Raw genomic sequence first — 24978 nt, forward strand, 5'->3', positions numbered from 1 at the left:
GGGTTGGAAGGGGCCTTAAAGATCATCCAGTCCATTCCCCCTGTCCATGAGACACTTTCCACTGTCCCAGGTTGCCCCAAGCCCCATCCAGCCTGGCCTTGGACACTTCCAGGGATCCAGGGGCAGCCACAGCTTCTCTGGGCACCCTGTGCCAGGGCTCAGCACCCTCACAGGGAACAATTTCTTCCTAATATCCAATCTAAACCTGAAGCTTGAAAAATTCAGGCAAAAGCACATATTTCAACAATGACAGTAACTGGAACAGTTTATCTCAGCATCCCTTAAAATAATGCCACCAGGACTCGGATTCTCCTCTATCCTTAAGCACCATCTTTGCTATCTCTGATCCTTTTCCTTATCACAGTGTAGGTATGGCTACAGCTGCCTCTTCTACTCAATACCATGTATTTGTTTTCCAGTCACAACCCAGTTCATTATGCTTCTCAAGCACATCTCTACTCCACGAGGAGCTCCTCTGAGATCATCTTTAGGAGACAGGCTTGACATGCGTGCAGACAGATGATTTGTGGCCACAAATCTGGATTTGGGACAAGGCCCTAATGATTAATCCATAAGGCTAGGTGGGATTGCAAGTTTAAATCTACTGCAACAACCTCTTTCTTTCCACTGTGGGATAGATAAACAGCAACATGGAAAGAAAGCAAAGTACTCCCAGGCCAAGCCACTCTCATTCCAGTCCTGGTCAGTCCTGGTTATTACTGCCCTTCCAGAGCATGACATCTTCCAGAATGGAATTTATAGACACTTTGAGTGCCTCCTTGCTAAAAGAGAGGAAAATGAGTCTAGTGGGGCAAAGATCTGCTTTGCATAACCTCATGATTTTTCAAGTCTCCTCTAAAAGCCAGATTACACTGGTTGCACGATGCCAAAGGGTTGATGAGAGTCAGAATTCTTCTGGAAAAGGGAATGAAAATGATATACCAAAACTATGGTGAAAAATAAGGCAGAATTTGTCCCACACACATTTATGTCAGTGGCACACATAAATATTAAGACTATAATTCCAGTTCCATACCCAGCTGGCTCTGCTGCAGTGGCTCCCTCCTTTCAGATTCTTGGCTTGCACCTTACTCATAGTTGCTCTTCATTTCTTTTAGCTTCACTGGGCCAAATTCCAATTACCTGGAGAGAGAAAGTGGGATGGGAGGCTGAGAACATGCACAGAAATAGTAGTTGAATCTCGATGGACCTAGCAACAGCTGCAGAAGCTTCATTCCTATAAAATATTATTACTGTTTCATTTTCAGATAAACTAATGTGACAGCAATGACTGGGATAGATGAGACAAATGGTAATGGATAAAGATGCCACCTCACTATATCCCAGTGGATGTAACTGGGGAGTTGCAGTTTGGTCTTTTTTTTACACATAAAGGATATTTTCTTTATGTCAGTTTTGGTCTTGTCAAAGAGAATGAGTTGTAAATTTAGAAAAAATTGCTTTGCTTGACATTCATTTCTTCATTACCAGAATAGATTTGGAGTACTTAAAAAAAGCTTTCACAGAGTGACTGCTTGAATGAGTGAAGTAAAAAAAAAATAGCAACAATAAAAAACCCTAAATACAATCAAGAGAGATTATAAATGTCTCATTAAAATTGATGACAAAAGCTCACTCCCCCTCATCAGCATCCAAATCCTAAATCCCAAAAAGGAATAGGACATTAAAAAGCTTCCTTAGAATTAATATGCTACCAAATTTTTCCTTCCAAGCTCATGTAACCACAGAGGCTCAACTCCTGCAAAATTATCAGTGTTTATTCACCAGGAATTACAATTGATTTACAGCCGTGTGTATGAGAGAAGCAACAAAACTAGCAGGTGAACTTTTCCATAATATTAACAACAAAAACTCCTTTGTGTAATAATATTTTCCACTTCTCAACTTCAGCAGCCATTTCAAACAGTGTAATTTTTGCTAAGTGCTGACTAAGAGAACAATGATAACTCTCTGCAAAGGATATTAGGAAAGGAGAGTAAAATTTTAGGTCCTGCAGGGGAGCATAACTAAAAGGAAGGGAATGCAATCAAAACTAGAAAAGTAAGTGGCCCTATCCTTTTAACACGCACCAAACAATATCACACTTCCAATACTGAATCCCTAATTAATTGCTATATTTGTTTTTTGATAATACATTTTGATAATGAAATTTTTGTCAGTGTTTATACCTGACTCATTGCCAGGTGTTTATGCCTTGCTCATTGCCAGGTGAGGCAGCATTAATGGACTGGTTTCTGTAGGAAATGTGAGTCCATACTGTGTGTTTACAGGAGTCAGTCATTAGGCAAGCTAATAGCTTAATGGGAACCAACTTTGAAATGTGTAATTTTGTGTATTTAATCTTACAAGCCAAGTGTGAAAACCCCAGAACTGAGGCTTTTGGAAAGTGCCTGCAGTGAAAAAGCTTGGTGCAGTTGTTTTAGAAGTCCTTCAATCTGAATATTTTTCTATACACCCTCCAGGCCATTTGCAGGCCACCAGAACCAATCATCCAATTTCCAGTGCATTATTAGAGCCTTTTTCCTGAGTGCAACCTGGGAAATGGCTGCTGATTACATGGATTTTTCAGGCGGTGGCAAGAGGCTATTTTGTGTCCCTGGCTCTCTGAGCTGCCCCACAAGGTGACAGATGCTCATGTGGAAATGACCCAGAGGAAATTACTACAGACTTCCTTCAGGCCCCTGGAAATGATGGCACCCAGGAGCAGCACCAGATTTACCCCAGGCTGCCACCCAGTCTGAGCCTGGGTTTGAGGAATATGCCTTGGGCAGAGGTCTGCAAAGATCAGCTTGCAAAATAAGTCCCTGGCAGAAGTCTGCTGCTGGGTGACATCTTCCCAGGCTCTCCTCTGACCCAAACACCCACTGAACACAGGTTTCATGCCTTGTGGTCAGCTGTACTGGATATGTGCAGTAGATTTTGGTGGATAGAAGTGGCATCTTCTCACTTCAAAGGGATATTTAAGACCTGATCTCCCCAGTGGAGGGACAGCACAGCTCAGGCAGAAGCCCAACAGCTGTAACCAAATAAATCAAGTCTCATCTGCCTTTTGCTATGAAAACACAAGATAACAGAAGTCACATTAGATACAGAAGTTGGATATTAGACATTAGAAAAGTCTCTGGATTCTAATGAAACGTCAAGATTTTAGGTCCTTTTCAAATTAGCAGTTTTTTACCTGAATGACTGCAGCTAAAGAGAGACAGGTATGCACTTCTCAGCTGCAGAAAACTGAGGACTACTCTCCTTCTTTTGGGAAGCCAAACTTCCTTTTTTTTTCACTTGTGCTTCATCTTCCTTGTTCCTCCTCACATACATTAGCACCTACCTAAATCCTTCACACTGCATTTAGGACCAAATAAAGCATTAATATGTTCATCTGTGTGAAATGTTCTCTTAACTATTACCTCGGGCAGTCATTTAGTTGGACCTGATAGGGGAATGCATTGACATTGTTAAGGTTAATGACCCAATGATTAACAATACACATTTTGCAGCTCAATGCTCCCAGCCACTGTTTCAGAGTAATGTGAACAACGACATGTATATTATGCTACAATATATGGAATGGAGTCTTTCTTCCCACATAATAAGTGCTGTAAAAGAAATCAGCCCATGCTCAAATTGGTAGTTTGAAAAGATGGACACAGTTTTATACTTATCAAAAATGTGAGGAATCTCACAAAGCTCATAGATGATACTATATTAATCCTGATTAGCTCATAAAACCAGTCAGCTTATATATAATTTGTGTCCCAGCGCATTGAGCTAAATCACCCACAATTTTAAAAAAGATACTTTTTATGCCTATAATGATGTCTTACTAAAGCTGTAGTGCTACACTGGATCATGCACAGCACAGATCTGAGCTTAGGATGCTCTTGGCTACACCTCTATGCAGAGCACAGGGTATGACCATGGGCACAGAGCCGTGTTTGGCATAAGGGCAGGGCAGAGGGAAGAGCCCCCAAAGCTGAAATAGGAGCATGAGAGGGGGATGTCCCAGTGTGTGCACCATGGTGGCTTCACTGGTGTTACACAGGTGAACCATCCTCTGGAAGTGGGGTCTGTGTTTGAGCACAACAGTGGCAGCTCCAACAAGGTTCCTTCTCCTTGAATGCCAGATTCTGTGGATCTCTTTGACTCCCACAGCAGATCTCACAACAGTAATCTCACTCAGCGTCCTTTAGAAAACCAGAATTTCCTCTCTTAGGTTTATCACACTGTTTTGAGAGCACTGGTATCTACAAATAGCACAGCTGCAAGAAACGTTATGATTACCATTTCAGGAATGCAATCCCCATTTGAGTATTCCAAAATAATTTATAAACATTAAGTAATTCACTAAGTTTCACAGCACCCCACTTTTATTATTAGCACTGCATTAGCATTTTCAAGTATTTCACAGGATTCAAATCTGTGCTTGGACTTGCTTGTACTAGATAATTTTCAGGTTAATTTTAGCTGTAACATAATGAACTAAGCAAGTAATCAGGACAGTGGCAAGTTTTGCTAAAGAAGGACAGGAACAAGAACATGTTAGTCATACCTGTCATGAAAGCATCTTAACAGATTAGTGAATACATTTATTTTTATTTATTCATTATAAATTAGGAGGTGAGTTGAGACATAACTGAGAACATATCCGTCCTATTTAGTTTCCAAATTTAGGCACTTGAACGTTCTGTTTTTCTGCAGGCCTGCTCAATAATATGTTCTGTTTAATTAGTGGAAGAGGTAAATATTCACAGTCTCTAAAAGTTTTAACAGTCATTAGGTGATTAAGCATTAAGTGAAGCAACTTTCTTAATTATTTAGTTAAAAATAATGGAACTAGGGCCCAGATTCTCATCCACATTTACATTTTAGATCACTACAGGAAAAAGATATATGCTATAAATTACAGAGCAGATATAAATGGGTATTACACAGATTAAGTTATTTTATATATTATTATGTGTTCCTTTGGAACAGATTGCCCAGAGAAGCTGTGGCTGAACCATCCCTGAAGTGTCTAAGGTTGGGTAGGACTTGGAGTAACCTGAGATAGTGGAAGGTGTCCCTGCCCATGGCAGGGGGATGCAACTGGATGGTTTTTAAGGTTCCTTCCAACCCAAACCATTCCATGATGCTAAAATATTAGTCCTGAATATTGATTTTAAGGGAAGGAATCCATCTCAAAGGGTTACTGAAAAAGGCACATCTCTTTTCTCAACAATCTGAGCCCCACAATACTCACATTTCCCTCACACTGGCTCAGGCACTACAAGATTTTAGAGGTTTAAGATGTCAGGAAGATGTGTGAGCTGAGGACTGGGCAATTCCCATTCTCCTACATCTCCCTGAAGCAGCATGCCAAGGCATTCCAGGGGGATCAGCACCAGAATGCACCCCAGTGCCATGAAAGGTCACTTCTGAACACCAGATGAAGCAAGTATAGGATAATCCATGCCAGTCAGGTAAGAGGAGAAAATTTCTTGGAGAGAAATAGCTCACTCTCATAAGAAAATCAGGATGGAAGGCTACAACTTGAAGGCATGGATCAAAGAAGAAGAGGTGGGAGGCAAATGTTCCCTTCCACACTTGACAGACGTGGCAGATGCAGCCAAGATACTGGCAGTGAAACAGGCCAAAGACAGAGCTGTTAAGCAAAAAGTCTTTTGTTTAATTCTCCCCCTTTACCTCTAGAACCTCCAGGAAATAGCCAAGGCTGCCTGACTCACTCTGGACTACTTTTGAAATGGTATTTTAATAACTGCTTTACTGGCTCTGTACTGCTCAGTGTTTGTGACATTTTCTGCTCAGCAATCAATAACTTGTTTAATGTATGTGCAACTTTCCCTTGTTCCAGGACAGGGAATTTTGAGTGAAGCTATGAATAGATGAAGTCTCTTCGTTCATCAGATTCATAGAATCATGAATGATTTAGGCTGGAAAAAACCTTGAAGATTGTGGAGTCCAACCCTTAACCTATCCCTTCCAACCTTACCACTAAACCATGTCCCTTATCACCACATCTACATGTCTTAAACCCCTCCATGGATGGTGATCCCACCACTGTCCTGGGCAGCCCATTCCAAGGTTTGACAACCCTTTCAGGAGAGAGATTTTTTTTTGTAATATCCAATCCAAACATCCCCTGGTGTAACCTGAGGCCATTTTCTCTTGCCTCGTACAATTTTGCACTGTTAAGTGCCTGCTTGTGCCAGGGCTATTGCAGCTCTCTAAAGTAAATTCTCCTCCACAATCAGAATGATTGCTGACAAATAATCAGAGAATCACAGAATGGTTTGGGTTGGAAGGGACCTCAAAGCCCATCTCGTTCCACCCCCTGCCATGGACAGGGACACTTTCCACTAGCCCAGGTTGCTCCAAGCCCCATCCAGCCTGGCCTTGGACACTTCCAGGGATCCAGGGGCAGCCACAGCTTCTCTGGGCACCCTGTGCCAGGGCCTCCCCACCCTCACAGGGAAGAATTTCTTCCTAATATCTTATCAAACCTCCTTCAGTTTAAGGCCATTCCCCCTTATCCTGTCATTACATACCTTTGTGAATTTTCACCTTTGTGAAAATGAAAAGTCCCTCTTCAGCTTTCTTGTAAATCCTCTTAGGTACAGGAAGGAAAGGACTTCAGGTGATCTTGTTAAAATTGTTCTCTGGATATTAAGTTATTAACAAAAAGCTTTTTAATTTTTATCAGTCCATATGTAAAACCAGCGGTGATTGTCTGCTTGTGATCTTTCCTTCTGCATCCAACTGTATAAATAGATAGTTGGAATATAAAGCAAGTTTTACCTTTTTTTTTTTAATCACTTACCTTTTCATATCAAAACTGCATATTACTTTACCTACTGTCAAATTTCCTTAGTCTTTTACTTTGTAAAAGCTAAATGTATATTGAATTGAAGTGTTTTCTATGATTCAGTGTAACACATGACTAAGATATTGCTAAATCTTTGCAGTATTGGAGATAAGCTCTTTGTCTAACAAGGTCTTTGTAGAAGGATGTGAAAAGTGGAGATCATTTATAGCAATGCATTCGTCAGACATGGGTTTTGGCAGCTATTTAAACAACAGTGTGGCAGCAAGTCAATCTTCCTTCCATCACAGCAGACACATGATACACTTCATTGTGCTTATGGCAAGAGTTTCACTCTTAAAAAAACCCATGGATATCTTCACAAAACGTGAAATGTGCATCTAAAAAAATGTGTTTTATGGTCATTCCCCTGCCCAACATAAACTGGCAATTCAAATTGAGGACAAAGAGTTTGGGTTTCCTTTTTTTTTTTTTTTTTTTTCCCCTTTTCCCATGAGGTATCACATACTTTCAAGGCACGAGGTATATTTGACAGATAATTTAGATTTCTTTTTTTGTTAAAATCTCATTATGATACAGAAAATACATTATGTAAACAGAGAATCACAGTTCAAGAGTCTTCAGAAACTTGCAGATTTTAGTCAAAGTCTGTTGACCCCACTTAATTACCACTGGCACATAACACAAAATTTAATGTCAGCTACCTGAGGCTTGCATTAAAATCACCTGCTTATTGTTGATGTTCTACCCCTGCTAATGACCTCAAATAATCAGGATTTCTATACCCAAAATTATTTCTTAATTGACAAGAAAGGAAAGGAAAGGAAAGGAAAGGAAAGGAAAGGAAAGGAAAGGAAAGGAAAGGAAAGGAAAGGAAAGGAAAGGAAAGGAAAGGAAAGGAAAGGAAAGGAAAGGAAAGGAAAGGAAAGGAAAGGAAAGGAAAGGAAAGGAAAGGAAAGGAAAGGAAAGGAAAGGAAAGGAAAGGAAAGGAAAAGGAAAGGAAAAGGAAAGGATCAAGAGTTTCATGAAACAGTCAGTATACATGTACAACTATGACTTTTCCAATTTTGTCTCTGAAAGTGAAATTTCTCCATTCTCATAGTGGCTGTGAAACCACACAGCAAAGATCAATTTAATCCAGAGCTAAGTGTTTCCCTGAGCTATCAGATTAAAGTTAACTAGCATCCTAACCAGGACCCACTTAGAGATGGATAAATACAAAACAAATCTTAAACTCCTGATCCAAGACACCTTAGATGCTTGACGATTCAATCCTTTGCCTGAGGGCTGAGCTTTAAGGTTCCACCAAAGATTTAGTTTTCTGAATAGATTAGACAGACCAGGGATATTCCAGGTAATCAGGAGTGAGCTGACTCGCTCCATGAAGTTACATTGCAAGGCACAGCAAGGAGCAATCTGCACCAATAATCTCCATTGCTGATTTCGTGGCCAATGACAACTGCTCCTTGTTTTGCAAGGAAAGTGACCAGCACATCAACCACGCCAATTATTATAACAAAACTGCAGGAAACTTCAAAGCAATGCAAACAACCTCAGTATTTGGAAACACTGTCATGTCAGTACAGATGGGGGGGGGGCTTTTACTCTTAATTGTGTTTGTAAATGATCTTCTATCACAGGCAAAAAAGCTGAGCACCAGTGAATATCTATAAGAAGCAGAAATGTTAATCGTAGTTAAATTAATTCTGCCTTCATCAGAGCAAACAAAATGTCACTTTCACTTTAACAAGCCTGCACAAACAAATTAATTCTAAATGAGGCAGCATCATCCTGCCAGTTCTCTTGCAGGGCGCAGTTCTACCTTCTGCTGCTTCTCTTACTCTGTTTGGAAATTTTCTTTCATGGGGGAAGGTAAGATTTCTACTGTGTGGAAACACCACAGAAAAACACATACATAGAGGAGAGGAAAACCACATTGGTCTGAATGCATCTTATTCAACTTTAGAGAATTAGCTCAGGCACCTATTCACTGTAGACTTTTGCTAGAAGAAGATGTTCAAAAGAAAGCAAAATGGGTATTTCTAAAGTATGAATTAGATCTAGAGGTACACCCACAGAATACAGAAAGGGCCTGGGTTCCCAAGGAACAAAATACTTCCTTGCATAAGCCTGTAGTAAACTGGAATGGATTTCAGTCTTCTTGCATTTGAAGCACAGCCTTGAAATGTGGAGGATAAGACAGAATGGGAAGGTGTCAACATTAAGGGCTATAAGATGTTTTACACCATCAGAGTGGGAAGATGAGTGAGGTGTGATGATCCTTATTTTAATATTAATATCTATCCTTTAAAGCAGAGAACCTGAGACCTCAGTGGGGTGTTTATTCATTGCTTATTAAGAAAGTTGTCTAGTCTAAAATGACAAGGCAGAAATCAAAGGCGTTATCCTTATATTAGAGAAAGGAAATTAGGACAGGAGATTAAACAGTTTGCCTTAGGTGACCCATTAAGACACTTGCTAAGCAGGGAACATCTGACAGACCCCCTGAATCCCAGTCAGACACTCCAACCACTCAAATTGCCATTTCTCCTGTTCTAACTGTTCAATCACCATGCTCCACAACCTGGAAGTGATTGGGCAAGGTCAAGAAAAGGAGTGGAGGGCCAGGGAGATCCCCTTCATTTCTGTGTCTTGCCTTCACCCAGCTAAAGGAAAAGCTTTTCTTATCTTTGATTTTCAAGTCATAGTCTGTGACTTCCCTCTTTTTTCCCCAAGAACATCTTTCTTTTTTTACCTCCCTCTTGCCTTCATCCTTCCTGTTTCCTTTCTCTATATGGTTCCTTTGGTTGCGTAGCAACAGCACGTCCCTTAAAAAAGAGATTTGCTGGATATAAATGACTGAATGAAAAAAGTGAGTTGTGCAAGGTCTTAACAAGACCATAAACCAACCATATTTTCTGTCTGGCTGTTTTCAAAGTAATAACTAAGGAGGTGTGTGGGCTGAGAGGAGGTAGGAGTCAAAAATAGTATTTTTGCCACTCATTTCCAGCTGTCCCTTTCTAGGCCCCTGGCCAGGGTTCTCTGTAACTTCCTGTGTTTGGAGAGACCAAAGGAGAGTGTGATAAACAAGGAGTGAGAGTTTAAGAAGCAAACAGCCGATGAGAAACCCACACCAAGGAAATAAAGGAAAGAAAATAAACCTGGTATTTTTCCCCACAGCCATGCTTAGCTCCTGCAAAAACCCAGACTGTACATCCAGCTCTGCAGCTTTGAAGGATTCTTCCCTAAAAGCAAACTGATCTGCTCAAGGACACGTGAGCAAAAACAAGTCCTAAACTCTGAAGTAATTGATTCTTCTCAACATATAAAATAGTTACTGGAGATCCCACTGTGGTATCTTATTCACTACTGCAGTTTAGCTGCATTTATCACAGACAACAGAATAATCAAGCAGGATACTCCAACAAAGGCCATTATACAGGAAGTATAATGCTTGAGCGGAAATAGTAATAAATAGAAATAGGAGTACTGAAAGAGGTTAGATATCTCGGTCAACCTGCTTTTTTCATTTTGATATCTCATCTTCATCTATTCATTTAGCTTCTCTGATGAATCCTTTCCTGTAAAGCAGAAATAGTCTGGTTCTATTTCAGGGAAGTTATGTGATGAACGTTTCTAAAAGCCTATGAGGATAAAAGCCAGATTCAAGTATTCATGTACTAAGTATTAAATGAATGGGATGAATTAAGATAAAGTTGAGAGAGAGCCCTACCCCATCCTTCTCTTTGACTATTGGGAAATTTGCCCATGTCTTCACTTTAATTTGTGATGACCAGGCTATTAAATTTGAACTGCAGACCAGCAATATTTTCTTTGAAATTTTCTAAAAGAGGAGTGTTTTGATTCCTTCCTATCTTTTATGGATAAAAGCAGTAACAAAGTATTTAAAGAATTAGAGCATTTTTTTCATTCCGTGCCAGAACGTCCAAAGAAGATTGGACTTGGAGTCAGAATGGGCTGAAAGGAATGACACATGAGAAAAACATCTGTCAGATGGGATAAGGAACTCAAAATTCAGAGGGCTATAATGAACCTTTCAGTAACTGTGATCCCTGATCATTAGAAAGGAATTCAGAAGAACACATTAGATATTTTGAGGGAGTTTTAGGATCAATGAATTAATAGAAAGGGTGATTAAGACTGGTGAGAAGTTTCTAGGAAAAAAAGATCATTTATCTGTAACACAGAATTAACCACTGGAGACACAAAAACTGAACCTAATGCAGTATGAGGTCCAGCCAATTTGTTGATCCGACTGATAAAAATAAAATTATGTAAAAGATTGGCACTTGTTAAGGAAGTTATGATCATCTCAAAGCCATAGGAAGCTTAGATATTTCATGTAGAGTGGAACAGAAACATATTCAGATAGAAGACTTGCAGGAGTCAGGTGTGGCAAGTTCCAGGAGACTGAGACTGCAATAACCAAAATTTCCTTTTGGATATGGATGGAAATTGTTTTAATCGTTAAAAAAAACCAAAAAAAAAAAAAACAACCAAAAAAAAAACCCTAAGACACATAGCATTGAGAGATCTTCAAATCTTCAAATTTAAATGTATCAAAAAGGGTTCGAAGACATTTATAACTAAGATAATTCAGCAAAGGCAATAAAATCTCCATTAAAGATGCTCATAAGCAGGCTAGACTGCACCTCTGTATTGATGCTGACAGTATGGTACAAAAAATGCAGATATTTTACTGCATCTCCCACCCAAACATCTTCACCTCCTTCGGTTCTTGTCTGATAAACACCTTCTAGAAGGATTTTTGTCACTTGAATCTAGATACAAAAAAATAATTATACAGTGCACATTCTTCCCTGAAATGCAGATCAGTCATTAGATACTCCCAGGCACTTTCACATTTGATGAGCACTGCCCTTGTTTGCCAACTTCCAGTAACTACTCTGTTAAACAAAATCCTTCAAATACTGTTTTGTGAGTAGATGCGTTGCTGGTGCAGGGAAAATTAAAACACTAATAAACTAATCTCTCTAGCTAACATAAACTGATTAAGCTATCTACACTACCTGTCAAGAACTGCACACAGGACTACAGCTCTCTCTGAAGAGCAAGGGAAATTAATCTCTCCTGATGTCTATCTTCTAGCAGTAGGAATATTCCATTTGTTCACTTTGCCTTGTCTTTTCACCTAATCTAAGGCTGTCAGCAAACGGAACATTGGTTTGTGAATACAGAATGCTGCATGAACTCACCCTGAAGACTCTACATTCCTATCAGTTGGCCACTGAAGAACTCTGATTGCAAAAATAATTTCAGGGTGGCATTCACCTCCTGGAACAATATCCATCCGTCCTCAAAATCTATGAAGGGTGAGATGAATTACTTCCTGGAGGTGACTACTGCTCTTCACTGACTAATGAGAAAGGCTACAAAACTAACTTAAAATACATCCTGAGATTGTAGTTGGTGTGAGAACATCCTCAATGACTTTCTGTTCAGTTTGTGACTTCACAATGATCACTTCTTTATCCCATCACTGGCTCTCTGAGCCATCTGACCTTTTAACATTATGAACCTCTTTTCTTTAATTATTTGCCATACTCAGCAGGATACTAAAATAAAAAATTCTAGCACAGTTCAAATCTGTAAGAAAACCACTGAATGTTAAGATAGCTCATTAACAAATAGCAATAAAGTGCATTTTTTATAAATTCACTGGTGACATTTCTGTTTCCTCTGTGTCCTGATGTAAGAAAGCAACTTTGCTTTAACACATCATCTCATAACATTTACTCTGGTGGTTGATTTTATGAATCATGTTTATTCCCACAGATGAGCTCTCCAGATGAGCCCTGGAGAATCTTCTGTGGCAGCTTAACACATAAGAGCCCTCAGCTCTCTCTGTCTCCATCTATGGGAGTTTATCACACCCTTAACACAGGCTAAGAGAAAACATCCCAATGCATATTCTGCTGCATTTAATCATTCTGTAGCTGAATTTATAATCACAGTGAAAATGAGTTTGCACTGATGTGGTGGTCTGTGAAGTGGCACAAAATTAAATATAACTGCTTTTCTACACAAAATAAAATTGTATTTGGCACAGATAAACACAAATGGCATAAGAGGTGGTATAATCTACTCCTTCCCATTAGGTCAAGTGATTTATTTAGAGCCATGAAGGTCATGGAATCATGGAATGGTTTGGGATGGAAGGGATCTTAAAACCCATCCAGTTTCATCCCCTGCCATGGGCAGGGACACCTTCCACTATCCCAGGTTGCTCCAAGCTCAAGTGTCCAACCTGGTCTTGGACAATTCCAGGGATCCAGGGGCAGCCACAGCTTCCCTGGGCACCCTGTGCCAGGGTCTCACCACCCTTACTGTACAGACTTTCTTCCTAATATCTATTCTAAACCTTACCTCTTTTAATTTAAGGCCATTCCCCCTTGTTCTGTCACTACATGCCCTTGGGGAAAGTCTCTCTTTAGTTTTCTTGTAAGCCCCAGTAAGTCCTGGAAGGCTGGAAAGCTGTGGGGAAACAACTGGAACAGCTACCACAGACCAGACAAATCACATCTCTGTGATAAACTTCAGGGCATAAAACACATCAGGACTAATCCCTGCTAACAACCATCTCTAGTGCTGCAGAGGATTTTAGCCAGGAAAGTGAGCTGATGTTATAACAAATGAGCATAGCCAGGAGAATCACAAAATATAACACATAGATGCATTAATGATGCACATGGTGTGCACTTGGGGCTTAATTAGTGATTGGCTGTAGGCTTGAATGTAAAAATAACCTGTGAACCACCCACTGGGGAGGCACTGGAGCCCGGGGTCCCAGTGCTGTGAGAGGCAGGCTGGAGGGGGCAGGTTCCTGCTTTCCTGCAGGATGAGGAAGTATCTAGTTAAGTCTTCAAGCATCTGGCCAATTCTTGTCTATCCAGCCAGCAGTGCACTCACTGCAGCATGTGCGAGAGCATTTGGTTTCTCTCTCAGCACTGACACAAGCAATGAGATTTCTTTCAAGCTCATCTGGTGTTCTGGAGACTGACTAGGGCAAGTAATCAGATTTAAACAGTGCTGTGCCATTCCAATTGGACTGCTGCTAGCTGGGATGAGGGTAGCTGGTGAACACCTACACAAATACTCCCAGGTGAGGCTGAATAGGAAAGAATTCATCTCTTTTTAAAGGCCATGCAAATCACAGGGTCGGGGGGAGCAGAGACTACATTGTGACTCAGAATGAAAAACAGAAGGAAGGTGCCTTCTACTGAGGGCTTTTCATGGATGTACCAATCTAATCTGTGTGAAGCTTCACGTGAAGTGAAATCAATCTCCTCTGACACCTGATTCCTTTGGAGCAATCATTAGAATAACAAATGGAGAAGCTAGAATGGAATGGAACCAAAGAATCATTTCTGTTTCTAACAACTGCCAAAATACCTATTTACCACTGAGACCAGAACAACTCTGAAGCAGCTGTTGTGCTCTTCTGGGTAAATAATATGTGTTAAAAAATGTATAAACATTTATACATGTTTACCTTCGAGAGATCAGCTTTTCTGAAGCAGACATTTCCCTTGCTGCATACATAATACATGCTTTGTTTGAAAAACTGCCTGAATTCATAAAGGGAGAAAAACCTGTAGGGCACTGGGTGTGCACGGTGCTGTTATCTCTTGTAAATGGAGATGTAGTGGAGCCCTAGCATATAACATAATTTATATTTTGTGTCTAAGGTCTTCTGTGAAATGGTCAAAGCAGTGCTCTAAGTTTGGCAAACACTGTTACCTACACATTTCTAGGAAAGGACAGAATTTTGAAAGCTACACCCTGAACTGCAAACTTCTTTTGCCTAAATCTAGTGTGAGCCACAGCAAATAAAAAGTAAAAACCTCTTCAACCAGCGGTACTGCACAAGGTTTTCATCTCTTTCCCCATTACCATTAGGGGTCTAATTTCAGGTAGTGCTTGAGGCTCCCTCTACAGCCCACGACGAATTAAAAATATGCTGAATGCAGAGCCTGGATAGAATAAATTCATCATAAATATTAGTGCAAGTGACCAGCTGATCTACCAGGAGAAAATTATGTTCAGCCAAGGCATGTGACCAGCCAGAAGTCCAGCTTTCCTTGCTGGCCACTGAGCACACCCCAGCTGAGCAAGCTGGAAAAGGGCACCCATCCTTTAGCTGGAAAAGGGCACCCATCCTGTAGCTGGAAAAAGGCACCCCATCCTTGGTCCTGGAGTTCAGGAGCCTCCATAGCATGCCCTGCTCCAGTCAGATGAGAAATCTCCACTCAGAGGTGTTTTTGTGTTTCATTGCCACCCTGCTTGAGATCCCCACGTGTTAGCTCTGTGAAAACTACATGGAGACATATAAAAACAGGCTTTTCTTCAGCATCATTTTATCCAATCTCCACACTCTGGTTAATAAAATAATCCACAAAATTAGTCGTGTCTGCTCGACTGGGAATGGCCTAAGTGAAGTTTAACAGGGCTCACGCAATGCAATGTTACCTCTGACGAATTCGACAAAGGTAAATGAATTGACACTGTGGTGTGTGGGATGCTGTCCCTGCTAAGAAATATCTGTCTCTCTTCCCCCACTCTATTCTCTCCCTCTCTTCTTCTTCCCCCTACATTTTACTCCTAGCTGTTAGTAATAATTTTATATTCCCAAACTCAATATTTAAAGTCAACCCTTTTACTCTTTAATCAAAGTAAATTTTTTTGATTGTCCACAATAAAAATCTTCCAGTCATCACTTGGCTTTTCATATGCAAATTGCGGTAACAGCATATTGTAAATATTTTCTCCACAGCAGCAAGGGAGTTAAAAAGTATGGCAGAAAAAAACCAAAAACGTAGAGCATTTTTTAATCAGAAATCTCCTCACTGAAGAAAAAATAAACTCATATTTATTATTCTTGTTATTCCTCTCTAGGCACAAAAGCTAGGTGACAGTTTTAGGATGAGCCCCTTGCAATTATACTGCAACTTGTTTTCTTGTTCTTTCACATTTTTAACAATTTGATCACTCATTATTCTCCATCTAGCATTCCTCTTATTGCCAAGGTGTCATTACAGTCTAAAGAAAGATCTATTTGAGTCTCCAGTTTATAAATTATGGAGCTTTAATTATTAATTGATATATTATTGATAAAATAATTATGAGAGATCACAGTCTTTGCACCATTAAAGGGGAGGACTTGTCCTATGGCACTTTTTTAATCCAGGAGATCCTTTTTTCCTAATATTTATTTTATTAGTTACGGAATACTCTTAATAAATTAGCATTATTCCAACTGACTGATAACACTTCTATAAATCAAAATTATCAATGTACCCATAAGTACAAGAGTATGGAGGTAACAAATAACTTATATCCAAATGATACTGACATCAAATTCTTTTGGCACTTTTAGTGTGGATTGATATTATCTTGCTTTATAGAAAAAAAAACAAAAGGTTTTATGAAATCCATCTATCATTTTTCACAGAAATTTGATGATTTCTTTGTGCATGAAAACCTACTTCTGCTTGGAAGTAATGCTATTAAATAGAACCTGATTTTCAGAACAGCAGAGCATGGACAACTCCTACTGGAGAGAAGGTGGAGCTACTGATTCCCATCAGCTCCATGAACCACAGAAACACAGAATCACAGGTTTGGGTTGGAAGGGACCTCAAAGATCATCCCATTCCACCCCCTGCCCTGTGCAGGGACACCTTCCACTGTCCCAGGCTGCTCCAAGCCCCATCCAGCCTGGCCTTGGACACTTCCAGGGATCCAGGGGCAGCCACAGCTTCTCTGGGCACCCTGTGCCAGGGCATCATCACCCTCATAGAGAACAATTCCTTCCCAATATCCCATCTAACCCTGCCCTCTGGGAGTTTGAACCCATTCTCAATTGTCCTGTCCCTCCATCCCTTGTCCCAAGACCCTCTCCAGTTCTCTTGGAGCCCTTTTAGGCACTGGAAGGTGCTAAAAATCTCCCTGAAGCCTTCTGCTCTCCAGGCTGAACAGCCCCAAATTTCTCAGCTGGTCTTAATTAAAAAATAATAATAAAAAATAATAAATCACTGAGTTTGCTTGCTTCCTTGTTTATCAGCTCAGGCTCTGCAGAAGTCTTCACGTGAGGTGGGCTCTGAAGTGCTGAGCCCTGCAGTGGAATTCCTGGGCAGAATCCTCTGTTCTCTCTTACAGAAAGGCCATTCTATGATCCAATGATCTTCCCATGCCTTGGTCACTGAGCTTCTGCACCAGCCATTAACAGCAGTTCACTATGCAACAAAATTTTGTGTGTCAGGCAGTCAAGAAAACCAAGAATCCATGAAAAATGAGGGGCCTGGCTGTGTGTGACCAGATATAACAGCTCAGAAAGCAGCTCACCACAGAACTTAGAGCAAGTGCTCACAGACTTGTTAATTTGGTGCAAAATTTATCATGGAATATTCAAGGAGGGGAATTTTCAAGGAGGAGATGTAGGAGAGGTTTGGTTATCAGCTGCTTTGCCCATGTATTTCTAATTAGTCTCTTCTAAATGTGTACTGCAAGAACAGCTCAAGATGGAAATAAATTTCTCTGTGCACTAACTATGGAAGAGGAAAAAACAGATCAATACACTGGCTGCTGATGACAGTGATGGTCATAAGGCAAGCAAGTTTGAATGTGATATAGCAGCTGCTAAGAAAAAGGTGAAAACATGAAAGAATATTTAAAGAATACTTTAACGAAAAGAAAACTTTACTACTGTTCCAAGAACTAAATCTATTTCCAAAGAATATCAGTAGTAACCTACTTCTGAAATATTCAAGGGAAAGACTAATTTTAAGCATCAAGAAGATGTTATAGAAATTATAAGATGCTGTAGAAATTACACAAATTATTCAAATACTGAAATGGGTTCAGTGAATTTCTAATGTGTATTTTACGGTTAACTACTAGTTTACAGTTAAAGTCAGTACAGAAATCTCATATCATACCAAAGTTTTGGACCATTGTGGCCTCTGAAGAAATGAAAATTCTTGGATCTTTTTGCACTTGATGTATTTTTTATTAATTTTGTTGTGTTCAACAATTTTTTCGGCCTTTCCTTTGCAGTACCTGAATTTTTTTTCAGTGTCACAGGAGACTCAGCAGCACCCTGGGCAGAAGACACAGTCTGCCTCTGGTCACAGGAGTTTTAGGAAACCCCCACACTGCTGAGAAGTTGGCTAAAAAAAATTGTTTTGTCATTAAAAATATTACTACATGTGACAGGAGATGAAGGAAACTATTCACTCCATCATTATGGAATGGAAGCCTTCCTGAGTCTAAAACCTGACCACTAATCTTCTCACTTTCCCAGACTTTTTCCTCAGTTTTCTTTGCTAATAATCCTCCCTTAAATCTCTCTCATGTTCAGGAGATGAAACGAGACTGAATTTTTGTGGCAGCTCACCTCTGGTAGTGCACAGGAGACACAGAGACGCATTTAAATTCAAACTTGGTAATGTGTTTGAAAGACAGAATATTAATGGGATACCCGGGCTAAAGGGAATGCAAATAACCATTCCCATCGAGTATTCTCTTATTACAGTCACACCTAAGACCTCCCCAGAGCCACAGCCAAGCTCATGAGAACAGAGGTAGGAGAGGAGTAGCTGAGAGTTAGGCAGGTACTGTGCTAAACTGGAGAAGCTGGGAAATATATGAAGTTGTGTGTTCTTAATGCAGCTATGTGCACACACTGCTTAAATTTTAGGAATCTGACTTTCACCTCCAAAATAAATTTGCATTTTAAGCTAGTAATTCTGTCCCTGAAGGCAAAATCCCTTCACTTATACTGATGTACCATGATTACACTGACTGTGTCATGGAGCAAGCAATGTCTGATAAATATGTTGAGAAATAAGTTTAAAAAAAAAAATAAAGAATGAGTTATGAGATAGAGGCTGCACAAATTGAAGAGACATACTCTCTGAATGAAATCTATAGACATCTCCTGTAAGTAGTACATAACATTTTAATCTGCTTACATATGTTACATCTCTATTAGGGACAAGAGTTTGATTGGGTATACATAATTTAGCTGGAGGCAATGAGGAGTCTTTCGTAAGAAGCAAATATTAGTTCCTCTGACAGTTCCTGTGTGGGTCTTTAGCACTGGAACTGCACTCTTGTATTAATTTAGGAGATAATTTAAAGTGTGTTTAATAAGATTCATTACCCTTAAGCAGTACATTAGTTGTTATCACTAATAAATAATCTAAAAAGAAAAAAGAACTGAAAGAATTTATCCAGTTTTATATCCAACCTCTCTTCCTAAATGAAAATTTTATTAGTGTAATTGAAGATAGCAGGAAGTACATGACACAAGACAGCTCTGCATATACAAATTTGGACATTTTACAGGCTTGCTTTGACTTTAAAATGCACCCTTGAACATTGCAAATGCATCCCTCGTAATTTAAAATCTGAGTCACTCTGACGAAGCCGAGTAGCTGTGCAGGCTGAATGTGTCTGGGCTTCCAGGAGCAGTCACACTATAGCTGGAGCCATCACAGTGCTTCTTCCCTGCCCTTTTGGGGAGTGGGAGTGAAGGAGACATCTGTACTTTATCAGGTGCTATTTTTATACCTATTATTTTAGGTACAAACCAGTCTCAGCATCTGACGATGAGACATTCTCTGGCTTCCAAAAACATCGAAAGCATCAATCCATCACAAACCTAAAAGAGGCAGCAAGTGCCTGTAGCATATTCCAGTAAGACTTCCTTTTTTTAAAGTTTAATTTTTCTCTTGGAAAGAGAAAGTGGAGCTGATCTCTTTCACCAGATAAACTTTGGCTCCTCTCCCCAGAAGGAGAAGCTTCCTTGATATTTTGTATGTAGGATTCAGATTATTCCCCAATTGCCTTACACCTTTCTGAGAAAAGTTCTTCCTCCATCACTTCTGTGCTGACCTATCCCCTCCTTCTGTTTTGTAATTAGTTTCCTCCTTCTACAATACAGCACCAACACTCCCTTGTTCCTCTTCAGGATTTGATGTTCCTCAGCAATCTGTCCCCCAAGGGCTGTTCAGCAGGAATCATAAGGTCAGCATTTGGTCAGTTTTCATGCAAAGGGCTCAAAAACTTTTGCCCTGTGGGACTCCCCAGCAAGTTTAATGTGGAATCACTGTTCTGTGTGGATTAGTGGGTGAGAAACCGTTTTGACAAATCAGCACAGAAGCTGCAAAGGCGATGTGTGTGTAAAATGATATTCGCCACATACATTAAGATGTCCAATGACTCGACTTTTTTCTGAAGAACTATGTGTCACAAAGACTTGGACTCAGATGAATGCCTCATCTCTGGAATGTTCAAGACAAGGTTGGATGGGGCTTGGAACAACTTGGGCTAGTGGAAGGTGTCCCTGCCAATGGCAGGGGAGTGGGAACCAGATGATCTTTAAGGTCTCTTCCAACTCAAACCCTTCTGTGATTCTGTGATTCTCTAAATCCATCTAATCCACATTAACACCTTCAACATAAAACATTAGTTATATGAAGCTCTTGGTTTTTTTTCTTTAAAAGTAATTTTAAATTATTTCCTAGAAATGAGACAAAGTCAGAAGAAAGGAGATAGCTTATTCCTTCTACTTCTGCTAGTGAACACACTTGAAAGATGGAAGGATCCAGATTAGCTCCAATGGGGCACTCAAACTTAGAGTTTGAGTATGGTTTTGGTATGTTTTCCTGAAATAAAGGGATTCTTATTTGATGCTGCCTCTTTCTTCTGTACCTGTCTTCTTGAACAGTGACCCACACCTGCACAGCTGTCACAGGAGATGTCTAAAGCTTCCAGCAGATTTAAGCTGTGCTGCTCAGGTGTGTTTCACCAGAAGATGAACACAAAAATACTTTCATGCCATAGATTAGAACATAAAATGGGGCTATTTGCCTTATACACCTTTTTGGGATATGATGAGGATAACTGAATTACACATCGTTATGTGCTCCAATACTCCAACAGCTGAAGCCTAATAAGTTCTAGACAAAACAGAGGTCCAAAGCTGTGAATCCCATCAGGAGAATCCAAGTTTATGAGGATAAGATTTAGATGCACCTCGAAAATGCAAGAACTGTGCATAAACTGCTTCCCACAGACATAGGAAATGCACATTTATTTATAAAAGGAATTGTGAATACCCAAAACATTAGCCATTCGTGTCCTCATTTATATCTGCCAACCATTACAGGTGACAGCTGGTATTTAATGGACAGAGGCGTGTGGAAATCAGGGTTCACGTGTGATACCACTGTGCAGCTGTGAATGTCTTACTGCTGGCACTGGTTTCTCATACAGATCCCTGAGGTGAAAAACGAGATGCATTTTCCAAGACATGAGTAAATTTTGATTGTGAATTATTCCATTTAGCTTCACAGCCGAAATAGCCACGTGGGGAAGATGGTTTTTGCAATTCCCTCTCACTGGTTTTCTCGAGAAAAAATGAATATATTTATAGATTTTTTGAGGTTGGAAAAAAAATTGCAATTGTTTCATTTCTCCATTTTTAATTAAACAATCCTTCAATTAAATTTCAGTTGGATTACTTGAGGTAAAATAATATAAAAAAATGCTGAGCTCCAAAATGTAATTAATTTAAATGAGGAATTTTTATCTTTTCCCAGAGTTATAAGATGTTGTTCACAGGAATTATTCATATAGTTATAAATATTTTAAACTAACAAGGTTAAGAAAAAACCCTTTTGTCTTTCCATGTTGGGGAAATAACTCGCACTCCTTCCTCCCTAACACCACCTATGAGACATCCAATGTCAAAAGCATAAAGGAGATATTTATGCAAATAGCAAACCACATAAACAGAATTAAAGCAAAACAGAGGAGTTTAAGGAAACAAGAGATTTTTTTCTCATCAGTGCTGCCGTTTGTAGTTTTTTACCAGTACCTGTCCAGATTAATTTAGTCTGCCTGCAAGGAAAACCTCTAAGACCTGATGTTGTGAGTACCTTGAGTATCCCAGCAGGAATATAAGGCACTGAGACCAGGAGGATGATCAGCTTGCTGAAAATTCAGGGGCTGTAGCATTTTTACCCCTGAACTTAGAAAGGGAGACAGAAATAGCAAAAGTGTTCACAAGGTGTGAAAAAATGAAGGTAAACAGAGTACCCTTGGCTGAGCACTTCGAAACGCATAAAAGCAAAAAATTATGAAAAGTAAATATGATACAGAGACTCTGCACAAAGGAAATATTTGAGCCAAGGCCAGGAAAAGCATCAAGGTGTGCTCAGGTCTCTGCCTGAAGGGGACAGTCAGTGCCCCAGCTCAGCTTCCTCTGGAATACATCAGCCATAATCCATGTGGGAGTGTGAGCCACTCACCCCTTCTCTGTGCCACAGCTCAGCCCAGCTCATCCTTTCTTGAGGTCTGAAGCACCAGCCCCAGCCAGACTTTCTGCATTTGAGGTAGGGATCTGCAATTAGAGCCCAGCAGAGGGTAAAGCTGACTCCACATGGATGGATGGATGGATGGATTATGGATGGATGGATTATGGATGGATGGATGGAAGGATGATGGATGGATGGATGGATGGATGGATTATGGATGGATGGATGGAAGGATGATGGATGGATGGATGGATGGAGGGATGGATGGATGGATGATGGATGATGGATGATGGATGGATGGATGGATGGATGGATGGATGGATGGATGGATGGATGGATGGATGATGGATGATGGATGGATGATGGATGGATGGATGGATGATGGATGATGGATGGATGATGGATGGATGATGGATGATGGATGATGGATGATGGATGATGGATGATGGATGGATGATGGATGGATGGATGGATGATGGATGATGGATGGATGATGGATGGATGGATGATGGATGATGGATGATGGATGATGGATGATGGATGGATGATGGATGGATGGACGGATGGATGGATGGATGGATGGATGGATGATGGATGATGGATGGATGATGGATGATGGATGGATGATGGATGGATATAGCTACATTTTTTTTACATACAGTGGCTTCATGCAGAGCAGTTGCTGAGGCCAGGCTGTTACAGAAACCACGGATGGCACCAGTTGGCAAATAGCAAAACTGTCATGGAGCATGATAACCAAATATGCTCCACACCAGTTCTCCAAAACAAAGCAAAACTGATCTTCCCCACTGCAAAACAGAGCTGGGTCTAGTTTCAGGACTGGGATTTGCAGGTGCTGCTGGAATGCAAGTGAAAAATTAGGTGATATATTTCCTTTAAACAGAGAAGAAAATGATTCAGCAAATCAATTTCTCTGTATCACATTTATAACAGAACTTCCTTTTCTCTGGAGGAACTCTCTAGCCTTTCCTTGTTCTCAAAGAGACAAAACCAATGGTTACACAATTTACAAAGGAAATGCACTTCAGTTTCCTGGAGCAGTGCAAAGCTATGCCTACACAGTCTAAAAGCTAAGGGAAATGACATAAAATAAAATGTACAAAAAGAATAGAAATATGTCTATCCAGACAGCAGGTGTATTTTGTACCAGTCTTTGTGAGGAAATTCCCACGAAGCAGAAGAGAAATATTGATAAACCAGCACAGAGCCAAGCATCTAAATACATAAGAATTACACTGAATATGATACTTAAACAAAATAGAAAGACAAAGAAGAAACAATATGTTAAATCACAAAATTCTTACTGTGTGAGTACGCAGGGGAAGATTTTATATCATCCAGAGCTTCAGAACGGTTTCTTTTCATGCATAAAATTTTGCATGCAACAGATCTCTAATTTCAATGATTGACATTTTGTGTGCTGTTCTAAATTCAAGTGCATACTGTTCTGTTTACTTTAGAAGATGACAGGAGTTTTGAACAGGTTTTTTACATCTCATCATTCAATGAAAAAGTCTAAAGAATTTAATTTTTAAGGGAGTTAATGGCTGGTAAAACTAACAGATAATATTAACTGATATACTCATGAATTGGGGGTTATTTTTCCCCACTACGTTAAATTGTGCTTTGCCTTCTTAAAGAGCTTTGAAGCAATTTCAAATGACTCAAATCTATCTCCACTGATGTATCTTCTCATCCAGCCATAGAAATAAGTCTGAATTGAATTCTGAACTTGGACTAGCTTGGATCAGTTCTATGTGCAGCTCCTTGAGACCGAGAGAGGGGCTGGGGGCAGGACTCCCTTCTTTGCTTTTGCCTCCTGGCACCACTTACCTATTATACCTTACCTATTTTCTCTTAACTGCAGTAGGAAGTGAGAAGGCAGCACTTCATTCCTTTGAAGAAATACCTTTGCAGCCATCACAAGTAAGAGCTCCGACAAAGTGTACCAAAAGATGTCTAAGATTTCTAAGGAAAGAAAATGATCATTTTGCTGTAGGAGTGATTCTCCGTTTTTTTTTTACTGTCAACCATTACAGAGGCCCAGTTTATAACTTGGGATTTTACTCCAACAGTTCTGTCTGGTTGGATTTGTGAGGTTTAAGATTAATGAGTGCTTCAAGTAGAGCCATTCCTAATATACTTCTCACCAGCTCTACTGGAGAAAATCCAGATGCAGGTGATCAATACATCGAAATTGTTGCATACACAGCTTCACCTGATTTTTATCTTTTTTGTTCCCTTAAGTATGTGCAATTCTGCCTTCTCTTTGCTGAGGAGTTCAGAGGTGCTAATAAAGGCTCACAGCCTTCTATAGAGATCCCAGGATTTTCATACATGGCAAGAATTAGCTTTAGTTTTTGGCATGACCTGTGCAGCTGACAACGATGAAAGTACAGCCAGGTCTGTATGCATGGAGAAATAATACATAGAACAATGTATGTGTGTGTCATCCAAAAAAATCAGACTAACACACAGAAAAAAAATCTGTTGTTGCCTGCTGCCCAGGTCTCTCAGGCAGTTTTGTAGAGATTAATGATATTAGCAACTGTTTCCTGGGGACAGGGGTGTGTTTGGATATTCATTCTTGTTTGCTTATTTTTCCTCCCACATTATATTCTTCCCAGCTGTTCCTTAGGTTTGAACCATCCTAGTCAAACCCTATGAACTGCTGCACTCATGTCATGCCCTTGTTTGTGCTCTTGCAGGATTTTGGAGAGCAGCTCTTCTGAAATCTCAGTCCTTCCATCC

Source organism: Sturnus vulgaris, chromosome 4 (genome assembly GCF_052056855.1).
Source record: "Sturnus vulgaris isolate bStuVul1 chromosome 4, bStuVul1.hap1, whole genome shotgun sequence".
In the NCBI taxonomy this organism is placed as follows: Eukaryota; Metazoa; Chordata; class Aves; order Passeriformes; family Sturnidae; genus Sturnus; species Sturnus vulgaris.